The sequence below is a fragment of the Haematobia irritans genome, chromosome 3 (assembly GCF_050003625.1).
Source record: "Haematobia irritans isolate KBUSLIRL chromosome 3, ASM5000362v1, whole genome shotgun sequence".
In the NCBI taxonomy this organism is placed as follows: domain Eukaryota; kingdom Metazoa; phylum Arthropoda; class Insecta; order Diptera; family Muscidae; genus Haematobia; species Haematobia irritans.
In genome coordinates, this window is record NC_134399.1 from 151164614 (window position 1) to 151176295 (window position 11682).

An 11682-nucleotide genomic window follows, 5' to 3' on the forward strand; every position below is an offset into this window, starting at 1 on the left:
AAAAAATAGAAAATTCCATCCAAATCCTGAAAAAATTTAAATTTTTGTATGAAAAATTTGTTGTGCTCATATCTCCTAAACTATGCGTCCTAGAGCGAAAAGGAGCTTAATTCATGACCACCCCCAAAAAATCGAAAATCCCTTCCAAATCCTGAAAAAATTAAAATTTTTTATATGAAAAACTTGTTTTGCTCATATCTCCTAAACTATGCGTCCTAGAGCGAAAAGGAGCTTAATTCATGACCACCCCCAAAAGATCGAAAATTCCTTCCAAATCCTGAAAAAATTTAAATTTTTATATGAAAAACTTGTTTTGCTCATATCTCCTAACCTATGCGTCCTAGAGCGAAAAGGAGCTTAATTCATGACCACCCCCAAAAAATCGAAAATTCCATCCAAATCCTGAAAAAATTGAAATTTTTATATGAAAAACTTGTTTTGCTCATATCTCCTAAACTATGCGTCCTAGAGCGAAAAGGAGCTTAATTCATGACCACCCCCAAAAAATCGAAAATTCCTTCCAAGTCCTGAAAAAATTGAAATTTTTTTATGAAAAATTTGTTTTGCTCATATCTCCTAAACTAAAACTAGAGCGAAAAAGAGCTTAATTCGTGACCACCCCCAAAAAATCGAAAATTCCTTCCAAATCCTAAAAAAAATTGAAATTTTTATATGAAAAACTTGTTTTGCTCATAGAGCGAAAAGGAGCTTAATTCATGACCACCCCCAAAAAATCGAAAATTCCTTCCAAATCCCGAAAAAATTTAAATTTTTATATGAAAAACTTGTTTTGCTCATATCTCCTAAACTATGCGTCCTAGAGCGAAAAGGAGCTTAATTCATGACCACCCCCAAAAAATCGAAAATTCCTTCCAAATCCTGGAAAAATTGAAATTTTTTTATGAAAACCTTGTTTTGCTCATATCTCCTAAACTATGCGTCCTAGAGCGAAAAGGAGCTTAATTCATGACCACCCCCAAAAGATCGAAAATTCCTTCCAAATCCTGAAAAAATTTAAATTTTTATATGAAAAACTTGTTTTGCTCATATCTCCTAACCTATGCGTCCTAGAGCGAAAAGGAGCTTAATTCATGACCACCCCCAAAAAATCGAAAATTCCATCCAAATCCTGAAAAAATTGAAATTTTTATATGAAAAACTTGTTTTGCTCATATCTCCTAAACTATGCGTCCTAGAGCGAAAAGGAGCTTAATTCATGACCACCCCCCAAAAAATCGAAAATTCCTTCCAAATCCTAAAAAAATTGAAATTTTTATATGAAAAACTTGTTTTGCTCATATCTCCTAAACTATGCGTCCTAGAGCCAAAAAATCGAAAATTCCTTCCAAATCCTGAAAAAAATGAAATTTTTATATGAAAAACTTGTTTTGCTCATATCTCCTAAACTATGCGTCTAGAGCGAAAAGGAGCTTAATTCATGACCACCCCCAAAAAATCGAAAATTCCTTCCAAATCCTGAAAAAATTGAAATTTTTATATGAAAAACTTGTTTTGCTCATATCTCCTAAACTATGCGTCCTAGAGCGAAAAGGAGCTTAATTCATGACCACCCCCCAAAAAAATAGAAAATTCCATCCAAATCCTGAAAAAAATGAAATTTTTATATGAAAAACTTGTTTTGCTCATATCTCCTAAACTATGCGTCTAGAGCGAAAAGGAGCTTAATTCATGACCACCCCCAAAAAATCGAAAATTCCTTCCAAATCCTGAAAAAATTGAAATTTTTATATGAAAAACTTGTTTTGCTCATATCTCCTAAATTATGCGTCCTAGAGCGAAAAGGAGCTTAATTCATGACCACCCCCCAAAAAAATAGAAAATTCCATCCAAATCCTGAAAAAATTGAAATTTTTGTATGAAAAATTTGTTTTGCTCATATCTCCTAAACTATGCGTCCTAGAGCGAAAAGGAGCTTAATTCATGACCACCCCCAAAAAATCGAAAATTCCTTCCAAATCCTGAAAAAATTAAAATTTTTTATATGAAAAACTTGTTTTGCTCATATCTCCTAAACTATGCGTCCTAGAGCGAAAAGGAGCTTAATTCATGACCACCCCCAAAAAATCGAAAATTCCTTCCAAATCCTGAAAAAATTGAAATTTTTATATGAAAAACTTGTTTTGCTCATATCTCCTAAACTATGCGTCCTAGAGCGAAAAGGAGCTTAATTCATGACCACCCCCAAAAAATCGAAAGTTCCATCCAAATCCTGAAAAAATTTAAATTTTTATATGAAAAACTTGTTGTGCTCATATCTCCTAAACTATGCGTCCTAGAGCGAAAAGGAGCTTAATTCGTGGCCACCCCCAAAAAATCGAAAATTCCTTCCAAATCCTGAAAAAATTTAAATTTTTTATATGAAAAACTTGTTTTGCTCATATCTCCGAAACTATGCGTCCTAGAGCGAAAAGGAGCTTAATTCATGACCACCCCCAAAAAATCGAAAATTCCATCCAAATCCTGAAACAATTGAAATTTTTATATGAAAAACTTGTTGTGCTCATATCTCCTAAACTATGCGTCCTAGAGCGAAAAGGAGCTTAATTCGTGACCACCCCCAAAAAATCGAAAATTCCTTCCAAATCCTGAAAAAATTTAAATTTTTTATATGAAAAACTTGTTTTGCTCATATCTCCGAAACTATGCGTCCTAGAGCGAAAAGGAGCTTAATTCATGACCACCCCCAAAAAATCGAAAATTCCATCCAAATCCTGAAACAATTGAAATTTTTATATGAAAAACTTGTTGTGCTCATATCTCCTAAACTATGCGTCCTAGAGCGAAAAGGAGCTTAATTCGTGACCACCCCCAAAAAATCGAAAATTACTTCCAAATCCTGAAAAAATTGAAATTTTTATATTAAAAAGTTGTTTTGCTCATATCTCCTAAACTATGCGTCCTAGAGCGAAAAGGAGCTTAATTCATGACCACCCCCAAAAGATCGAAATTTCCTACCAAATCCTGAAAAAATAGAAATTTTTTTATGAAAAACTTGTTTTGCTCACATCTCCTAACCTATGCGTCCTAGAGCGAAAAGGAGCTTAATTCATGACCACCCCCAAAAGATCGAAAATTCCTTCCAAATCCTGAAAAAATTTAAATTTTTATATGAAAAACTTGTTTTGCTCGTATCTCCTAACCTATGCGTCCTAGAGCGAAAAGGAGCTTAATTCATGACCACCCCCAAAAAATCGAAAATTCCTTCCAAATCCTGAAAAAATTAAAATTTTTATATGAAAAACTTGTTTTGCTCATATCTCCTAAACTATGCGTCCTAGAGCGAAAAGGAGCTTAATTCATGACCACCCCCAAAAAATCGAAAATTCCTTCCAAATCCTAAAAAAATTGAAATTTTTATATGAAAAACTTGTTTTGCTCATATCTCCTAAACTATGCGTCCTAGAGCCAAAAAATCGAAAATTCCTTCCAAATCCTGAAAAAAATGAAATTTTTATATGAAAAACTTGTTTTGCTCATATCTCCTAAACTATGCGTCTAGAGCGAAAAGGAGCTTAATTCATGACCACCCCCAAAAAATCGAAAATTCCCTCCAAATCCTGAAAAAAATTAGATTTTTATATGAAAAACTTTTTTATGAAAAACTTGTTTTGCTCACAGCTCCTAACCTATGCGTCCTAGAGCGAAAAGGAGCTTAATTCATGACCACCCCCAAAAAATCGAAAATTCCATCCAAATCCTGAAAAAATTGAAATTTTTATATGAAAAACTTGTTTTGCTCATATCTCCTAAACTATGCGTCCTAGAGCGAAGAGGAGCTTAATTCATGACCACCTCCAAAAAATCGAAAATTCCTTCCAAATCCTGAAAAAATTGAAATTTTTATATGAAAAACTTGTTTTGCTCATATCTCCTAAACTATGCGTCCTAGAGCGAAAAGGAGCTTAATTCATGACCACCCCCAAAAAATCGAAAATTCCTTCCAAATCGTGAAAAAATTTAAATTTTTATATGAAAAACTTGTTTTGCTCATATCTCCTAAACTATGCGTCCTAGAGCGAAAAGGAGCTTAATTCATGACCACCCCCAAAAAATCCAAAATTCCTTCCAAATCCAGAAAAAATTGAAATTTTTATATGAAAAACTTGTTTTGCTCATATCTCCTAAACTATGCGTCCTAGAGCGAAAAGGAGCTTAATTCATGACCTCCCTCAAAAAATCGAAAATTCCATCCAAATCTTGAAAAAATTTTAATTTTTATATGAAAAACTTGTTTTGCTCATATCTCCTAAACTATGCGTCCTAGAGCGAAAAGGAGCTTAATTCATGACCACCCCCAAAAAAATCGAAAATTCCTTCCAAATCCTGAAAAAATTGAAATTTTTATATGAAAAACTTTGTTTTGCTCATATCTCCTAAACTATGCGTCCTAGAGGGAAAAGGAGCTTAATTCATGACCACCCCCAAAAAATCGAAAATTCCCTCCAAATCCTGAAAAAAATTAGATTTTTATATGAAAAACTTGTTGTGCTCATATCTCCTAAACTATGCGTCCTAGAGCGAAAAGGAGCTTAATTCATGACCACCCCCAAAAAATCGAAAATTCCTTCCAAATCCTGAAAAAATTGAAATTTTTATATGAAAAACTTGTTTTGCTCATATCTCCTAAACTATGCGTCCTAGAGCGAAAAGGAGCTTAATTCATGACCACCCCCAAAAAATTGAAAATTCCATCCAAAGCCTGAAAAAATTTAAATTTTTATACGAAAAACTTGTTTTGCTCATATCTCCTAAACTATGCGTTCTAGAGCGAAAAGGAGCTTAATTCATGACCACCCCCAAAAAATTGAAAATTCCACCCAAAGCCTGAAAAAATTTAAATTTTTATACGAAAAAATTGTTTTGCTCATATCTCCTAAACTATGCGTCCTAGAGCGAAAAGGAGCTTAATTCATGACCACCCCCAAAAATTTAAAATCCCTTCCAAATCCTGAAAAATTGAAATTTTTATATGAAAAACTTGTTTTGCTCATATCTAATAAACTATGCGTCCTAGAGCGAAAAGGAGCTTAATTCATGACTACCCCCAAAATATCGAAAATTCCATCAAAATCCTGAAAAAAATTTAAATTTTTATATGAAAAACTTGTTTTGCTCATATCTCCTAAACTATGCGTCCTAGAGCGAAAAGGAGCTTAATTCATGACCACCTCCAAAAAATCGAAAATTCCTTCCAAATCCTAAAAAAATTTAAATTTTTTTATGAAAAACTTGTTTTGCTCATATCTCCTAAACTATGCGTCCTAGAGCGAAAAGGAGCTTAATTCATGACTACCCCCAAAATATCGAAAATTCCATCCAAATCCTGAAAAAATTGACATTTTTATATGAAAAACTTGTTGTGTTCATATCTCCTAAACTATGCGTCCTAGAGCGAAAAGGAGCTTAATTCATGACCACCCCCAAAAAATCGAAAATTCCTTCCAAATCCTGAAAAAATTGAAATTTTTTTATGAAAAAATTGGTTTGCTCATATCTCCTAAACTAAAACTAGAGCGAAAAAGAGCTTAATTCGTGACCACCCCCAAAAAATCGAAAATTCCTTCCAAATCCTAAAAAAAAATTGAAATTTTTATATGAAAAACTTGTTTTGCTCATAGAGCGAAAAGGAGCTTAATTCATGACCACCCCCAAAAAATCAAAAATTCCTTCCAAATCCTAAAAAAAAATTGAAATTTTTATATGAAAAACTTGTTTTGCTCATAGAGCGAAAAGGAGCTTAATTCATGACCACCCCCAAAAGATCGAAATTTCCTACCAAATCCTGAAAAAATAGAAATTTTTTTATGAAAAACTTGTTTTGCTCACATCTCCTAACCTATGCGTCCTAGAGCGAAAAGGAGCTTAATTCATGACCACCCCCAAAAGATCGAAAATTCCTTCCAAATCCTGAAAAAATTTAAATTTTTATATGAAAAACTTGTTTTGCTCGTATCTCCTAACCTATGCGTCCTAGAGCGAAAAGGAGCTTAATTCATGACCACCCCCAAAAAATCGAAAATTCCATCCAAATCCTGAAAAAATTGAAATTTTTATATGAAAAACTTGTTTTGCTCATATCTCCTAAACTATGCGTCCTAGAGCGAAAAGGAGCTTAATTCATGACCACCCCCAAAAAATCGAAAATTCCTTCCAAATCCTAAAAAAATTGAAATTTTTATATGAAAAACTTGTTTTGCTCATATCTCCTAAACTATGCGTCCTAGAGCCAAAAAATCGAAAATTCCTTCCAAATCCTGAAAAAAATGAAATTTTTATATGAAAAACTTGTTTTGCTCATATCTCCTAAACTATGCGTCTAGAGCGAAAAGGAGCTTAATTCATGACCACCCCCAAAAAATCGAAAATTCCCTCCAAATCCTGAAAAAAATTAGATTTTTATATGAAAAACTTTTTTATGAAAAACTTGTTTTGCTCACAGCTCCTAACCTATGCGTCCTAGAGCGAAAAGGAGCTTAATTCATGACCACCCCCAAAAAATCGAAAATTCCATCCAAATCCTGAAAAAATTGAAATTTTTATATGAAAAACTTGTTTTGCTCATATCTCCTAAACTATGCGTCCTAGAGCGAAGAGGAGCTTAATTCATGACCACCTCCAAAAAATCGAAAATTCCTTCCAAATCCTGAAAAAATTGAAATTTTTATATGAAAAACTTGTTTTGCTCATATCTCCTAAACTATGCGTCCTAGAGCGAAAAGGAGCTTAATTCATGACCACCCCCAAAAAATCGAAAATTCCTTCCAAATCGTGAAAAAATTTAAATTTTTATATGAAAAACTTGTTTTGCTCATATCTCCTAAACTATGCGTCCTAGAGCGAAAAGGAGCTTAATTCATGACCACCCCCAAAAAATCCAAAATTCCTTCCAAATCCAGAAAAAATTGAAATTTTTATATGAAAAACTTGTTTTGCTCATATCTCCTAAACTATGCGTCCTAGAGCGAAAAGGAGCTTAATTCATGACCTCCCTCAAAAAATCGAAAATTCCATCCAAATCTTGAAAAAATTTTAATTTTTATATGAAAAACTTGTTTTGCTCATATCTCCTAAACTATGCGTCCTAGAGCGAAAAGGAGCTTAATTCATGACCACCCCCAAAAAAATCGAAAATTCCTTCCAAATCCTGAAAAAATTGAAATTTTTATATGAAAAACTTTGTTTTGCTCATATCTCCTAAACTATGCGTCCTAGAGGGAAAAGGAGCTTAATTCATGACCACCCCCAAAAAATCGAAAATTCCCTCCAAATCCTGAAAAAAATTAGATTTTTATATGAAAAACTTGTTGTGCTCATATCTCCTAAACTATGCGTCCTAGAGCGAAAAGGAGCTTAATTCATGACCACCCCCAAAAAATCGAAAATTCCTTCCAAATCCTGAAAAAATTGAAATTTTTATATGAAAAACTTGTTTTGCTCATATCTCCTAAACTATGCGTCCTAGAGCGAAAAGGAGCTTAATTCATGACCACCCCCAAAAAATTGAAAATTCCATCCAAAGCCTGAAAAAATTTAAATTTTTATACGAAAAACTTGTTTTGCTCATATCTCCTAAACTATGCGTTCTAGAGCGAAAAGGAGCTTAATTCATGACCACCCCCAAAAAATTGAAAATTCCACCCAAAGCCTGAAAAAATTTAAATTTTTATACGAAAAAATTGTTTTGCTCATATCTCCTAAACTATGCGTCCTAGAGCGAAAAGGAGCTTAATTCATGACCACCCCCAAAAATTTAAAATCCCTTCCAAATCCTGAAAAATTGAAATTTTTATATGAAAAACTTGTTTTGCTCATATCTAATAAACTATGCGTCCTAGAGCGAAAAGGAGCTTAATTCATGACTACCCCCAAAATATCGAAAATTCCATCAAAATCCTGAAAAAAATTTAAATTTTTATATGAAAAACTTGTTTTGCTCATATCTCCTAAACTATGCGTCCTAGAGCGAAAAGGAGCTTAATTCATGACCACCTCCAAAAAATCGAAAATTCCTTCCAAATCCTAAAAAAATTTAAATTTTTTTATGAAAAACTTGTTTTGCTCATATCTCCTAAACTATGCGTCCTAGAGCGAAAAGGAGCTTAATTCATGACTACCCCCAAAATATCGAAAATTCCATCCAAATCCTGAAAAAATTGACATTTTTATATGAAAAACTTGTTGTGTTCATATCTCCTAAACTATGCGTCCTAGAGCGAAAAGGAGCTTAATTCATGACCACCCCCAAAAAATCGAAAATTCCTTCCAAATCCTGAAAAAATTGAAATTTTTTTATGAAAAAATTGGTTTGCTCATATCTCCTAAACTAAAACTAGAGCGAAAAAGAGCTTAATTCGTGACCACCCCCAAAAAATCGAAAATTCCTTCCAAATCCTAAAAAAAAATTGAAATTTTTATATGAAAAACTTGTTTTGCTCATAGAGCGAAAAGGAGCTTAATTCATGACCACCCCCAAAAAATCAAAAATTCCTTCCAAATCCTAAAAAAAAATTGAAATTTTTATATGAAAAACTTGTTTTGCTCATAGAGCGAAAAGGAGCTTAATTCATGACCACACCCAAAAAATCGAAAATTCCTTCCAAATCCTGGAAAAATTGAAATTTTTTTATGAAAACCTTGTTTTGCTCATATCTCCTAAACTATGCGTCCTAGAGCGAAAAGGAGCTTAATTCATGACCACCCCCAAAAGATCGAAAATTCCTTCCAAATCCTGAAAAAATTTAAATTTTTATATGAAAAACTTGTTTTGCTCATATCTCCTAACCTATGCGTCCTAGAGCGAAAAGGAGCTTAATTCATGACCACCCCCAAAAAATCGAAAATTCCATCCAAATCCTGAAAAAATTGAAATTTTTATATGAAAAACTTGTTTTGCTCATATCTCCTAAACTATGCGTCCTAGAGCGAAAAGGAGCTTAATTCATGACCACCCCCAAAAAATCGAAAATTCCTTCCAAATCCTGAAAAAATTGAAATTTTTTATGAAAAATTTGTTTTGCTCATATCTCCTAAACTAAAACTAGAGCGAAAAAGAGCTTAATTCGTGACCACCCCCAAAAAATCGAAAATTCCTTCCAAATCCTAAAAAAAATTGAAATTTTTATATGAAAAACTTGTTTTGCTCATAGAGCGAAAAGGAGCTTAATTCATGACCACCCCCAAAAAATCGAAAATTCCTTCCAAATCCCGAAAAAATTTAAATTTTTATATGAAAAACTTGTTTTGCTCATATCTCCTAAACTATGCGTCCTAGAGCGAAAAGGAGCTTAATTCATGACCACCCCCAAAAAATCGAAAATTCCTTCCAAATCCTGGAAAAATTGAAATTTTTTTATGAAAACCTTGTTTTGCTCATATCTCCTAAACTATGCGTCCTAGAGCGAAAAGGAGCTTAATTCATGACCACCCCCAAAAGATCGAAAATTCTTTCCAAATCCTGAAAAAATTTAAATTTTTATATGAAAAACTTGTTTTGCTCATATCTCCTAACCTATGCGTCCTAGAGCGAAAAGGAGCTTAATTCATGACCACCCCCAAAAAATCGAAAATTCCATCCAAATCCTGAAAAAATTGAAATTTTTATATGAAAAACTTGTTTTGCTCATATCTCCTAAACTATGCGTCCTAGAGCGAAAAGGAGCTTAATTCATGACCACCCCCAAAAAATCGAAAATTCCTTCCAAATCCTAAAAAAATTGAAATTTTTATATGAAAAACTTGTTTTGCTCATATCTCCTAAACTATGCGTCCTAGAGCCAAAAAATCGAAAATTCCTTCCAAATCCTGAAAAAAATGAAATTTTTATATGAAAAACTTGTTTTGCTCATATCTCCTAAACTATGCGTCTAGAGCGAAAAGGAGCTTAATTCATGACTACCCCCAAAAAATCGAAAATTCCTTCCAAATCCTGAAAAAATTGAAATTTTTATATGAAAAACTTGTTTTGCTCATATCTCGTAAACTATGCGTCCTAGAGCGAAAAGGAGCTTAATTCATGACCACCCCCCAAAAAAATAGAAAATTCCATCCAAATCCTGAAAAAATTGAAATTTTTGTATGAAAAATTTGTTTTGCTCATATCTCCTAAACTATGCGTCCTAGAGCGAAAAGGAGCTTAATTCATGACCACCCCCAAAAAATCGAAAATTCCTTCCAAATCCTGAAAAAATTAAAATTTTTTATTTGAAAAACTTGTTTTGCTCATATCTCCTAAACTATGCGTCCTAGAGCGAAAAGGAGCTTAATTCATGACCACCCCCAAAAAATCGAAAATTCCTTCCAAATCCTGAAAAAATTGAAATTTTTATATGAAAAACTTGTTTTGCTCATATCTCCTAAACTATGCGTCCTAGTGCGAAAAGGAGCTTAATTCATGACCACCCCCAAAAAATCGAAAGTTCCATCCAAATCCTGAAAAAATTTAAATTTTTATATGAAAAACTTGTTTTACTTAGCAAAAAGAAGCTTAATTCATCTCCTAAACTGTGCGTCCTAGAGCGAAAAGGAGCTTAATTCTTAACCACCCCCAAAAAATCGAAAATTCCATCCAAATCCTGAAAAAATTTAAATTTTTATATGAAAAACTTGTTGTGCTCATATCTCCTAAACTATGCGTCCTAGAGCTAAAAGGAGCTTAATTCGTGACCACCCCCAAAAAATCGAAAATTCCTTCCAAATCCTGAAAAAATTTAAATTTTTTATATGAAAAACTTGTTTTGCTCATATCTCCGAAACTATGCGTCCTAGAGCGAAAAGGAGCTTAATTCATGACCACCCCCAAAAAATCGAAAATTCCATCCAAATCCTGAAACAATTGAAATTTTTATATGAAAAACTTGTTGTGCTCATATCTCCTAAACTATGCGTCCTAGAGCGAAAAGGAGCTTAATTCGTGACCACCCCCAAAAAATCGAAAATTACTTCCAAATCCTGAAAAAATTGAAATTTTTATATTAAAAAGTTGTTTTGCTCATATCTCCTAAACTATGCGTCCTAGAGCGAAAAGGAGCTTAATTCATGACCACCCCCAAAAGATCGAAATTTCCTACCAAATCCTGAAAAAATAGAAATTTTTTTATGAAAAACTTGTTTTGCTCACATCTCCTAACCTATGCGTCCTAGAGCGAAAAGGAGCTTAATTCATGACCACCCCCAAAAGATCGAAAATTCCTTCCAAATCCTGAAAAAATTTAAATTTTTATATGAAAAACTTGTTTTGCTCTATCTCCTAACCTATGCGTCCTAGAGCGAAAAGGAGCTTAATTCATGACCACCCCCAAAAAATCGAAAATTCCATCCAAATCCTGAAAAAATTGAAATTTTTATATGAAAAACTTGTTTTGCTCATATCTCCTAAACTATGCGTCCTAGAGCGAAAAGGAGCTTAATTCATGACCACCCCCAAAAAATCGAAAATTCCTTCCAAATCCTGAAAAAATTGACATTTTTATATGAAAAACTTGTTTTGCTCATATCTCCTAAACTATGCGTCCTAGAGCGAAAAGGAGCTTAATTCATGACCATCCAAAAAAAATCGAAAATTCCTTCGAAATCCTGAAAAAATTAAAATGTTTATATTAAAAAAATCGAAAATTCCTTCCAAATCCTGCAAAAATTTTAATTTTTATATGAAAAACTTGTTTT